Below are 12,428 nucleotides of genomic sequence, written 5' to 3'. Positions count from 1 at the left end.
TCAGGGGTCATTAGGTCGGTGGATTTACCGCTATCCACAACCTAGTTCAGGGATCACTAGGCCATGTGTTCTTTCATTCAGAGATCCACCTCACTTAGCTTTGAATCCATCTCAACCAAAACATGAGAATCCAATCACACCATGGCTATCTGAAAATGGAAAGGCAAGGCTGAAGAACACTGTCACACCTGGAAAAACCCATGTCCATGACAGCAAGAGAACCAAGAACACACATGCATAATGATGCATGCCAAAATTAGCAAGGAAAACATACATGCAACTCAATGCCTGCAAACCACACCTGCAAGGAATTTTAGCATAGCATACTACCCTATTTTGATTAGAAAACAGAGCAAGTTAATTAGATAATTGAGGATGTGTTGCAAATTTATGTGATGTATAAGCCATCAAGATGGGAGGACTACCTATGTAACACCCTCCTCCCACATTTACCCAAGTTGATTGGTACACCGGGGTAAACATGTGATGAAGAGTTACTATGATATGATTCAACTCCCTAAGTGTAGTTAAGGAAGTGCAATTGACGAACCAACACATTACAGATCTCCATTAGGTGTACAGGACCCCCAGGAGCCAATCTACCACTCTAAGTGCCCAACCCGTAAGTTAACCTGGAATTTCAATGAATTAAACCTCCAATAGCTTCCATGAGATGGGAATGCATGAGGTTGGTACCCTCCAATAGCTCCAAAAATGCCTGCAAGGGAGAGATTGTAGTCTTTTTCAACAATTTTTGTACCAGAGTCTGCGAGATTTAAGCCACTTTTTTAGGGCTAGTCTCCAAACTACTTCCCAGAACTTGATGAGACTTTCCAAGAAAATAAATGACACCAAGACAAATCCTCTAACACAAAACTTTATCAAGGACTTTACCTAACCAAGCCTAACCATGACCTACATTTCATCGAACACATTGTGCACATGTCATCTACAGGTCATAACAACAGATCTGAGCATAGGGATCTCATACTTATCTGAGATTCATAAGGAAGCATTGAAGCCTTATCAACTTAGATGCATTATCATCTATTAGGTCATATATTCATCATTCATTCATTTATCAACCAAAAAATGATAATATCCATACATCATAACTGTCATAAAACATGCTCATAACCAGCATATAACCAATAGAAATAACAAGGAAAAAACAAGCATAAATACCACATATGAGGCAGTACATTTACACATGAAATACCAAGGTGAAGGAAATATTATTAATGAATGCATAAGCCAACTGGGTTTGGGACTTCCACGTACCACCCGACCATAGATTGGATGAACAAAATCTTTCTTTTAGCAAGTCACCCCTGTGCCATATTCAAAGCATGAATGTGGGACTCATAACCAAAACTCAACCATGGCTTCCCGGGGCTACACCACCATACCCTCATCAATAGAACCAGGCTTTTCCATAATCCTCATTGAAGCACTAGGCCAAAACAATAAACATACAATACCTAGCTTTACCATAATCCTCACTAGATCACTAGGCCATAAAAAAGCATGGATGCCACCGAATTTATCCACCTACACAGTGAGGAATTTTCCTCTCTCCTAGTCTTTAGGATTTACCGCAATCCACAATACGATCTAGGGATCACTAGTCCATAATCAAGACACAACCCTCCGGAATTTAAAAAATAATTCACCAACAAGGATTCCTAGGCTTGATCAAGAAAAACCACCTCTAGCTTTACCGTACATCTCACCATTCACTGACAATGATTTCTAGGCCCACCATGGCACACAATACCTAGATCTACTGCAACCCATAGTCTGGTTTCGGCGTCACTAGGTCTGTGTCTTTATCGCAATTCACATTCTAGTTAAGGGATAACTAAGTCATATGTTTTTTCATTCAAAGATCCACCTCTCTTATCTTCGAATCCGTTCGGAAATCCATCTCAACCAAAGCATGAGAATCCCATCACACCATGGCTATCCGAAAATGGAAAGGCAAGGTTGAAGATCACTGTCACACCTAGAAAAACCCATGCCCATGATAACAATAGAACCAATAACACACATGCATAATGATGCATGCCAAAACTAACAAGGAGACCATACATGCAACTCAAGACCAGCAAGGAATCTCATTGTAGCCACTTGATCCTTCTCTTCCTTGCTTGATCTTTGCTTCCTCTTGCCTTCTTTTCTTTTCTTGATCCAAATATGAAGTGCCCCAAGAAAGCTCTATGTGTCCAAGAGTGTGAAAGAGAGAGAGAATAAAGAGAGAGCTCCAAAGCTAAACTGACAAAATTCTATGAACTCATCCTCAAAAGCCTTTTTATCAATGAGGCCTCTATTTTCTTCATTTTCCTTCATTTTCCTCCTCACATGCAACTTGTGAATCTTCACCTTCCTTTTATCCTATTTTCCATTATTTCCATAAATAATATGCCAATTAATGCTTCATGCCCTTCCAAATCCTTTTCCATTGACTTTTCCATTTTCCTTTAGCCATAATAACCAAAATTAACACCCACTAAGATTCTTTGCCCAAGATTTAGCTTAGAATACGTGTCCCATGACCTTGGTCTTATTGTTTCCTTTATTAACTTTTAAATGTAATTTTGACCAGGGATGTTATAGAACCTTCCCCTTGGGGGAACATCGTCCTCGGTGTTTAATTACATCTACAACCAGCAAGACCGTTGAAACACAAAACATACTTCCTATGGAGCTTTATAACATGGCTCATTATAGTATTTACAATGATCATTGTTGAAACATGACAAACATACTATTTACTAGAGATTTATAACATAGCTCATTATGGTATTTACAATAACCACATATACTTATTCACATTTTCTTTAACCAAGAAATAATCATATTGTCTATGGAGCTTTATAAATCGCGCTTGATACAATATTTACAATAATATACACATATACACATATGCAAATTTTCTCAGCCATCAAATAGAAGGATACGATGCCTACATCTGCAATAAGGGAATCTATAGGATTACACCTCCACCCTCAAAAGTAGTACCAGGATTCACCTCCTTCCTAGGAAGTCCAGAATCCACTACCAAAGTCCAAGTTGCATCCAATGTCCTGTGCTACAATCCTACACTGTTGTCCTCTCAGTGAACAATTATTAGCTCATTGTTCCTAGGCACACTCCCAATGTGCATATAATTCCATCTACCAATGCTAATGACCAAAACCAATCCATCCTCAGCCTTCCCTTCTCTGCTACATGGTCCCTCTAGAAATCCGGTCACCCCCTTCCATGTAGTCAGTCACCTTCCAAGTTCCCTGACATCCCCTATCCTGGGTGATCCATCCCTTGGAAAGGATTCCTCGCATCGAAAGGTCAACAACCCATTGATGAGGTCGCAAGACAAGTTCCTACGATATCTGTTTAGTTTTTGGGATGTGGATCGCCAGTTGATGGGTATTCCTCATACAAATCTCCCGATCCTGGTGGAGGTTGACATATATTTTTTTACCGGTTTGATGACGCGAGGGGAGGTGCTTCCTTATTGTTAGGTCCCTATAATCCTATTGTTTCCCCATTACTATTGTTATTGTAGCCCTTATTTTTATTGTTGTGCCCCTATTACCCCTATATTGTTATTATTGTGCCCCATAGACGCCCACTATTGTTATTGTTGTTCCCTTATATTATTATTGTTATGCCCGCTTTGATTATATTGTAACCCTTTAGACTCCTATATGTAGAAAGGAGGTTTTGTCATTTGTATCATCAAATAAATGTTCATTTGTGTAATGTAAAGGAGGTTTCCCCCTCGAAGAGGCTAATTTCTAAGGCATTGATATTTCTTTTCTATCTTTTTGTGAGTTGGTTTCATAACATTTGGTATCAAAGGCTTGGATTCTAGGGTTTTTCTGCTCCAAACAGATCATCGTGGCATGTTCGCTATAACGTTTTTTCTGCAAGGTTTCAGAAGCTAAAACAAAAACCCATTTGATCCAAAAGCGTTCTGAACCTCGAGTCCTAATTCCATATCTTGTCTCGCAATATTTTCGGAGATATAATCTGAGGAATTTAGGGTTTTGTAGACTCTTGAATTACATTCCAAACAGGTGCACTTGGGAAAATCGTCATAAATTTCTCTCTGAGCATTAGATTGAAATTTAGTAAGAAGTTATAAAAAGAGGATGAGTTGTAGTTTTCTGTGTACATTTTTAAGATCCGAAGGACGAAACCATGACACATGGCACGTTGTACAAGTTCGCTCTACTGAAACATTATATAGTGAGGTCATCTTGGGAGATTGGGAATAACTCTTTCTTGGAGAATCCAATATTGATCAGACTAGTGGCATTGGAAAGAGGACTCAGAGGGCTACATCAAGAAGCAATTTCAAACCTTGGAGATCCAAAATTACATAGATACAACATATTCCATATCGTGATTCTACAAGCGAAAAAAGGTGTGTAGTCTTTTTAAAATTTTGCATAAGTTTGGGTTGAAAAATTAGTTTGAAGTTCAAAGGGCATAGTGAAGCATAATTATCATTAATTGATGCCCCAAAGAAAGAAAATGAAAACACCTAGTAAGCACCCTGAAATATCTATTATGAATCATGAAGAAAAGGAAAAAATGCAACATGATATATCAAAATTATGAGACCAAGTGCAACAAATTTCACTCTCACAAAAGGTAACAAAAGCTAAGATTGATGGTTTAAAGAAAGGTGTGGAAGCTAAGATGAATGGCGTGGAAGCTAATATGAATGGCGTGCAAGTTAAGATGGATGGCGTGGAAGCTAAGATGGATGGCATGGAAGCTAAGATGAATGGCATGGACACTAACATGGATGGTATAGAAGAAAAACCGAAAGACGACATGGAAGATTTGAAGATAGATTTGACTAAGTTGCTACAAGAAATTCTCACTAATGGTGAAAGGGTAGTAAAGGAAACTCAAGATGAGAACAAAAGAAATGTTAATCATGATTTCATAGACTATAACGTTGGATGGAAGACCCACCATGTTCCAAAGATCTATATGAGGAAGTTTGATGGCAAGGATCCCGTAACATGGATACTACAGATGGAGAAATATTTCGATCTCCATAATGTGAAAAACACACAAAAGGTATGCATTGAAACTTTAAATTTGGAACCAAATCAGTTTGTATGGGATCGATGACTTTGCTCTCGTAAACAAATTGTAACTTGGGAAATTTTTACGAAATAAATGATATCACATTATGAGGATACAAAAAGCAACACTTTTTTTAGCAAATTGATAAACCTCAAACAAAAGTGTTCAATAATGGAGCACATTGAGGACTTCAAAAAATTGAATATAAGGGTAAAAGATATTCCAGAGGAGCATAGGATTGATGTGTTCATAGGGACTTTAAAGGATAACATCCAACATGAGGTTTGCCTTTGGGAACTTGACTCATTGGAGAAGGCATTCAGGTTGGCAAGAAAAATTATGGAAACAAGGGAGCCTACCACTCACAACTATAGGGATGGAAGTGTTGTTTCCCCTAGCCTTCCAAAACCTACAAGGTTGACACCCCAACAATTGAAAGAAAAAAGAGAAAAAGGGATTTGTTATAGTTGTGATAGAAAATACACTAAAGGTCATAAGTGTGCTGAGAATAAATTATTTTATATAGATTGTGAAGAGGAGGAAGAAAATGAACAAGAAACGTCAAAAGAAGAGGATATACACTAGGAAAAAACCTAGAGAAAGAAGAAATGAATCCGACCATATCTTATAATGCATTGGATGGAATTACCACTCCTCAAACTATCAAGATAGAAGGACATATCAGGAAGAAAAAGGTAATAATGTTTATTGATTCAGGCAGTACCCATAATTTTATTCATTGGAAGATAGTGAAGGAATTGCATTGCTTCCTATATCCAGCACCAAAGTGTCAACTGATGGTTGCAAGTGTAGGAGCCATAAATTGCTCTAGAAAGTGCCATAATATCAAGAAATCCATGGGAGAATATGTATTGAATAACCCAAGCTTTCCATTCCAGTGGCTGGTGATGATGTTGTAGTAGGAGTCCAATGGCTAAAATCCTTGGGTGAAATAGTTTTTAATTTTCAAGAAATTTTCATTAAATTTTCTTCGAAAGGAAAGGAAGTTGAATTAAGAGGTATCACAAAGAAACAAAGAAAGATAATTAGCTCTAATGGAATGAAAAAGATTCTAAAGAAAGAACAACGAGGTGTAATTTCACAATTATGTTCATTAGAGGTTCCCACAACAAAATCATCTATTTCTGCAGATCTCCAAAAAGTCTTGGAAAATCATTCCAAGTTATTTGAGACTCCTAAAGGTCTCCCACCTATTTGTTATCATGATCATGCTATTATTTTTTATTCCAAGAAGTGTTCCTCCAAACATCAAGCCTTACAGATATCCCTATGCCCAAAAGAGTGAAATTGAACGTATGGTTGCAGAAATGCTAGAGGGTGGTATAATTCAACCTAGTCAAAGTTCTTTCTCTGTTCCAGTAGTATTGGTGCATAAGAAGGATGGATCATGGAACATGTGTCCGGATTATAGGGAGCTCAAAAAGCTCACTATTAAAGATAAATTTCCCATTCCTGTCATTGATGAACTAGTGGATGAATTGCATGGATCAATTTACTTCACCAAGTTGGATCTTCGTTCAGGATATCATCAAACTAGAATGAAGACTGAAGACATTCTGAAAACAAAATTTAGAACTCAAAAGGGTCATTATGAATTTTTGGTCATGCCTTTTGGCCTTACCAATGCACCTTCTACATTTCAAGGTTTGATTAATTCCATTTTCAAACCCTTCCATAGAAAATTTGTGTTAGTATTTTTTGATAATATACTAATCTATAGCAAGTCTTGGAAGGATCATGTTCAACATGTTGACAGGGTGTTCAAACTATTGGAGGAGAAACAATTATATGAAAAAATCTCCAAATGTTTATTTGGATTACAAGAGGTGGAATATTTGGGTCAAATTGTATCTCATGAAGGTATTAAGGTAGAGCATAGAAAAATTAAAGCCATTAAGGAATGGAAAATCCCCACATCCATAAAGCATCTGCGAGGATTTCTTGGGTTGACAGGGTATTATCAAACGTTTGTTAGGAATTATGGGAGAATAACAGCACCTCTAACAACATTATTGAAGAAAGATGCATTTGTATGGACTCCAGAAGCAACGAAGGCCTTTGAACATCTTAAAGACGCAATGTGCCAAGCACCAGTCTTAGCTACTTCGGACTTCACAAAAACCTTTATTGTGGAATGTGATGCCTTAGGAAATGGAATTGGTGTTGTTTTAATGCAAGAAGAAAGGCCCATTACTTTTGAAAGTCATCCAATGAAAGGAAAGTATTTACACAAATCTATTTATGAGAAGGAAATGTTGGAAATACTACATGCACTTAAGAAATGGAAACCCTACCTAATGGGAAGATACTCCAAGGTAAAAATGGTTCATGATAGTCTTAAATACTTTTTAGAACAAAGATTATCTTCAGAAGAGCAACAAAAATGGGTCACAAAGATGTTGGGTTATGACTTTGAAATCATATATAAAAAAGGGAAGCAAAATGTTGTGGTATATGCACTCTCAAGAAAGGATGAGGATGTGGAAGCGATGCTTTGTGCTATTTCTATTATCCAACTAGATAGGATAAACAAAGCAAGGGATGAATGGAAGCATGATGAAGAAGTGTGGGCACTCATTCAAAAGTTACAACAAGATCCTAGTACATCTAATATATTTATCTGGAAAAATGATTCGTTATGGTACAAAGATCGCTTATACCTATGTCAAAATTCCCAACTCAAACAAAAGATTCTTATGGAATTTCACGCCTCTAACTTAGGAGGGAACTCAAGATTTTTAAAAAGCTACCATATGGTTAGGAAGGAATTTTTTGGGATAGCTTTAAATTTGATATTCAAAATTTTGTGGCAGAATGTTTGGTTTGCCAACAAAATAAAGTTGAAACAATTAAGACCCTAGGTCTATTACAGCCTTTACCCATTCCAAGTCAATGTTGGGAGGAGGATTCAATGGATTTTATCACAAGTTTACCCAAGTCTGAAGGAAAGAGTGTCATCATGGTGGTAGTTGACAGACTTACCAAGTATGCACACTTTTGTGCATTATCTCATCCATTGAAATTCAGTACAGTTTCTACTACATTTATGTAAACAATTCAAAAGCTACATGGAAACCCAAATATTATTGTAAGCGAGAGAGTTCCCATTTTCACTAGAAATTTTTTGACAAAATTATTTTCTTGTCTTGGTACTGAGTTAGCTCATAGCTCATCTTATCATCCTCAATCTGATGGGAAAACTGAGATAGTAAACAAATGCTTGGAAGGATATCTTCATTTCTTTGTATCTGATAAACAGACACAATCGGTCAAATGGTTGCCTTTGGTTGAATGGTGGTATAACACTTCCTTCCATACTGCAATAAAAATGACCTCATTTATGGCACCTTATGGATATCACTCACCGTCCATCACATCATATTTAAGAGAAAATTCTAAGGTTCACGCAGTGGAAGATCACATCGAACATCAACAAGAAGTTCTCCAACTCTTAAAGGATAACCTAACTTTGGCACTTAATAGAATGAAACAACAGTAAGGTCAACATCGCAACGAAAAAAGATTTGATATAGATGACTAGGTATTAAATGGTTACAACCATATAAACAAATGTCCCTCAAGCAAGCTAAGAAGGATAATAAATTATAACCAAATTATTATGGTTCGTACAAGGTGTTGCAAAAGATTGGTACTATGGCATACAAATTGGAGCTTCCTACAACTTGCCGATTGCACCTAGTTTTCCATGTTTCATGCTTAAAGAAGGCTATTGGTGACAAGCTCCCAGTTCAAACAATATTGCGAGAACTTGAAGAGGAATGAAAAATCATATTGGAACCTGAAGCAGTCACATAAACAAGAACTCAACAGCTGTGAAATCGATCAATTTCGTAGTATCTTGTCAAGTGGAAGAACTTACCTGCTAAAGATTCCACATGGGAGGATGATAATTTTATACAGAAGCATCTAGAACTACTCAAGCATTGAGGACAACACTTTTTTGAAGGAGAGGGGCATGTTAGGTCCCTATAGTACTAGTGATTCCCCCATTACTATTGTCATTGTAGCCCTTGTTATTGTTGTGCTCCTATTGTCCCCATATTGTTATTATTGTGCCCCATAGAAGCCCACTATTGTTATTGTTGTGCCCTTATATTATTATTTCTATGTCGATTTTGATTATATTGTGACCACTTAGACACCTATATATAGAAAGGAGGTTTTGTCATTTGTATCATACAAGAATTATTCATTTGTGTAATGTAAAGGAGGTTGCCCCTTGAAGAGGCTAATTTCTAAGGCATTGATATTTCTTTTCTATCTTTCTGTGAGTTGGTTTCATAACACTTATCCCCTTCCAGGAGGTGATGCTGGCATGAGGCTTTGGGCTGAGAAGCACTGTAGTCCATACCCTATCTTAGATGGTTGCATGAAGATCGCAATAGTGGAGGATCTAGCTGAGTGAGCAACGTTCGCTATGATTGTTATACTTGTGGAGTCGACGTCCCCCAACCAGTGCTCAGGGCCACACATCTCAGTTTTGCAGCGACTTTAGGCGGGGGCATTTTTTGACTAGGTCGGACTCATGCAATAGGAGATAGTGTCCCAACTTTCCCTAGTTCAACGATTGTCATTAAGGAGTTTTTGTTATGAGAGTGTCTTTGCAGCATACTCTATGAGAGGGTGGTTATGCTTCGCCCTGTTCTTACAGTACCGGCGGGCCTCCTCGAGAGCCTCGCATGCGCCATTGGGGACGGGCGATGCCTCGGGAGGGCGAAGGAGAGGTGGGTTGGTATTGGACCTACATGTATAATATTGGTTCGAGTCGACTACCCATACCATGGGGTTGAATTCCGGGGAGATCCAGAGATGGGGCTCCCTCTAGGTGTTGCCTAGGGGCGATCAAGTATATGATTGTTAGTTCTGCATTAGTATACATGTGTTTTTTTTCATGTATTTATGATTTATGATGATAATTGTTTACTTGCATATCTGGGGCCGTGAAGGCATCCACTAGCCTTCCTTGTTTGCCATGATCCAAGACACATGGGAGTTGTGGGGGACGCACTTGTTCCTGAGAGACCTCGGGTACTAAGGCCACCAGTTGCTCTTCGAGAGAAACTGGGACAATGACATCAAATGGAGATTGGTGGGCCCTCCGTAGAGGGGCCTATGGTTAAATATAGCCTAGTTTCGCGAGCTAAGGAGGCTGAGGAGGGACGAGATCCTATAGAGGTGAAGTTACGGCAGTACTGTGACTCCTGGAGATGAGTGGAGACCTTAATTGGAGGTGTTCCCCTTGAGGGATGGGCTCACCTTCTAGAGGTTGTGGTTGAGACAATGATGTCCCAAGAGTGGGAGCATCAGATGACTTTGCACCGTATTATTATGGAGGCAGCCATAGATGGTCCCATTTTGGCTTTTGATGCACAGATGGTACCACCAGGGCCTCGAGGAGGCTGGGCATGTACTTTTGTTTTGGGTTGAGATGATGTATGTACTAGGGAAAGCACCCATTTATGAGGATGCTCCCCTGTATTTTTTGATGACTTATCCTTCCTGGTCGTGGGCCAGTGATTTTTGTACCTATATATATATATATATATATTTGATGTATATACGAGGCATTTTTGACAGCTCTCATGATGTGATATGTGCTTCCATACTTCTTGGTGTATTTCTGCAGTTGATATTTATAAATGTATCTTAGTTGTTATATATGTATGATGCATGCCATTCTAGGATTTGACTAGTGATGTGATCAACTATATGATTTTGGTCTCTCGGTATATACGTCAATGTGATTTAATCAAAATGTTTAGCTAACCTTTGTGCATGTAGATATTTGCTAAAAACGCATGAATTGTGGACTTAGAACGTCCTATTTAATTGTGATACTGTGAGCTAGGAATCAAAGAATACATGCAGGTGACGGATGCTTAGGTGGTGGGCATTGGCCAAGAGGCCTATGATAACATCATATTGTTCTTGATTGTTGGTGGCTGACCCGATACATAGTCCATTTAATAGACAAGGTGATTGTTCAGGAGAGTATATGGCCCATACTGCAGCAGCGAGATTTTGTGACCATCGAGATGCGCCATCAGCGAACTCGTGGTCATAAGCTGGCGAAAGATCCATCAGTTTACATGACATGAAAGAGAGATTTTTATAATACATCTATGATGAGGTGATCATCATAAACAATAAGTCACTGTACATACATGTTTACTCTAACATTTTATGGGTGAAATTTTTTGAGGTAGAGACCATTGATGGAGTTTTTTAGGCACTTCTCGTCAGGCTTTGATAGTATGTATGCCCCCTTGTGGAGGAAATATTTGATGATGTATGGTCCCTTCCAAAGGGTTTCAAACTTCTTTTGTGTCATGCATATGGTCTCTCTTAACTGGTTCAACGCTAACCGAATAGATTGTATGAGAGGCGGTGCTACTCATGGCATGGGATGTTGATGCCTCTTTGTCATTGTATGACTGGATATCTTGTGGAGGCATCCATATCTAGGGCGAGGTTTTGTTATTGTGAGATAGGATATCTTGTGGAGGTATCCATATTTGGGGTGAGGTCTTGTTATGGCGAGACAAGATATCTTGTGGTGGTATCCATCTCTGGGGCAAGGTTTTGTTATTGCATGGCCTGTTTGCGTGGGTTTGTTTTAGTGTTCCCTTGTTGCACGGAACTGTGTAAGGTACTAACAATTCTTTGTGTGGTGGAATTGAGAGCATATGTGACAATAACACCGCTTAATTTTTTCTTGGTTTGAGAGGTTCTTGAAGGGGATCTGGGCTACTAAGTGGAAGATATCATTGAATCTACTCAGTTTGCAGCATTTATTAATCAAATGATTTGGTTTGTCGCATAATGCACATGTAATGGGCGGATTTATTTTCCAGGTGTCTTTTTATTGATTTTGGCCTGGTCTAGCCTAGTGATGGTGATGGTAGGTGAAATGGTGGGGACCTAACCATATTTTCTCCTCGAACACACATAGGATATCTAGGGGTCCTTCTTCACTGGGTGGGGGAGTTGGTTTTGTGGATTTCGTATCTGATTCCATTATATAGGGATTTTCCTTTACGAAGTTACGTATGAAATTCGTTGTTTTTCAGAATTGGGGAAGGTGAGGTAACCTCCTTTTATGATGGTTTTCCTAGACCTCTTTCTTAGGTCCTCCAGGGTGTTGGGTCGGAATTGGTAGCGTGTTTGTAATTCTGGAAAACAGTCTATCGGATGGGTAGGGTCATCACATATAGCACATCGTAAAGTGTAGGGGTGAAAATATGGCTTATTTCGACCTCATTTATTGTAGGCAGGTG

Source organism: Pinus tabuliformis, chromosome 5_2 (genome assembly GCF_031772625.1).
Source record: "Pinus tabuliformis cultivar Carrire ecotype Pingquan chromosome 5_2, CPIR1, whole genome shotgun sequence".
Classification (NCBI taxonomy): Eukaryota; Viridiplantae; Streptophyta; class Pinopsida; order Pinales; family Pinaceae; genus Pinus; species Pinus tabuliformis.
Note: the sequence above shows the minus strand (reverse complement) of the source record.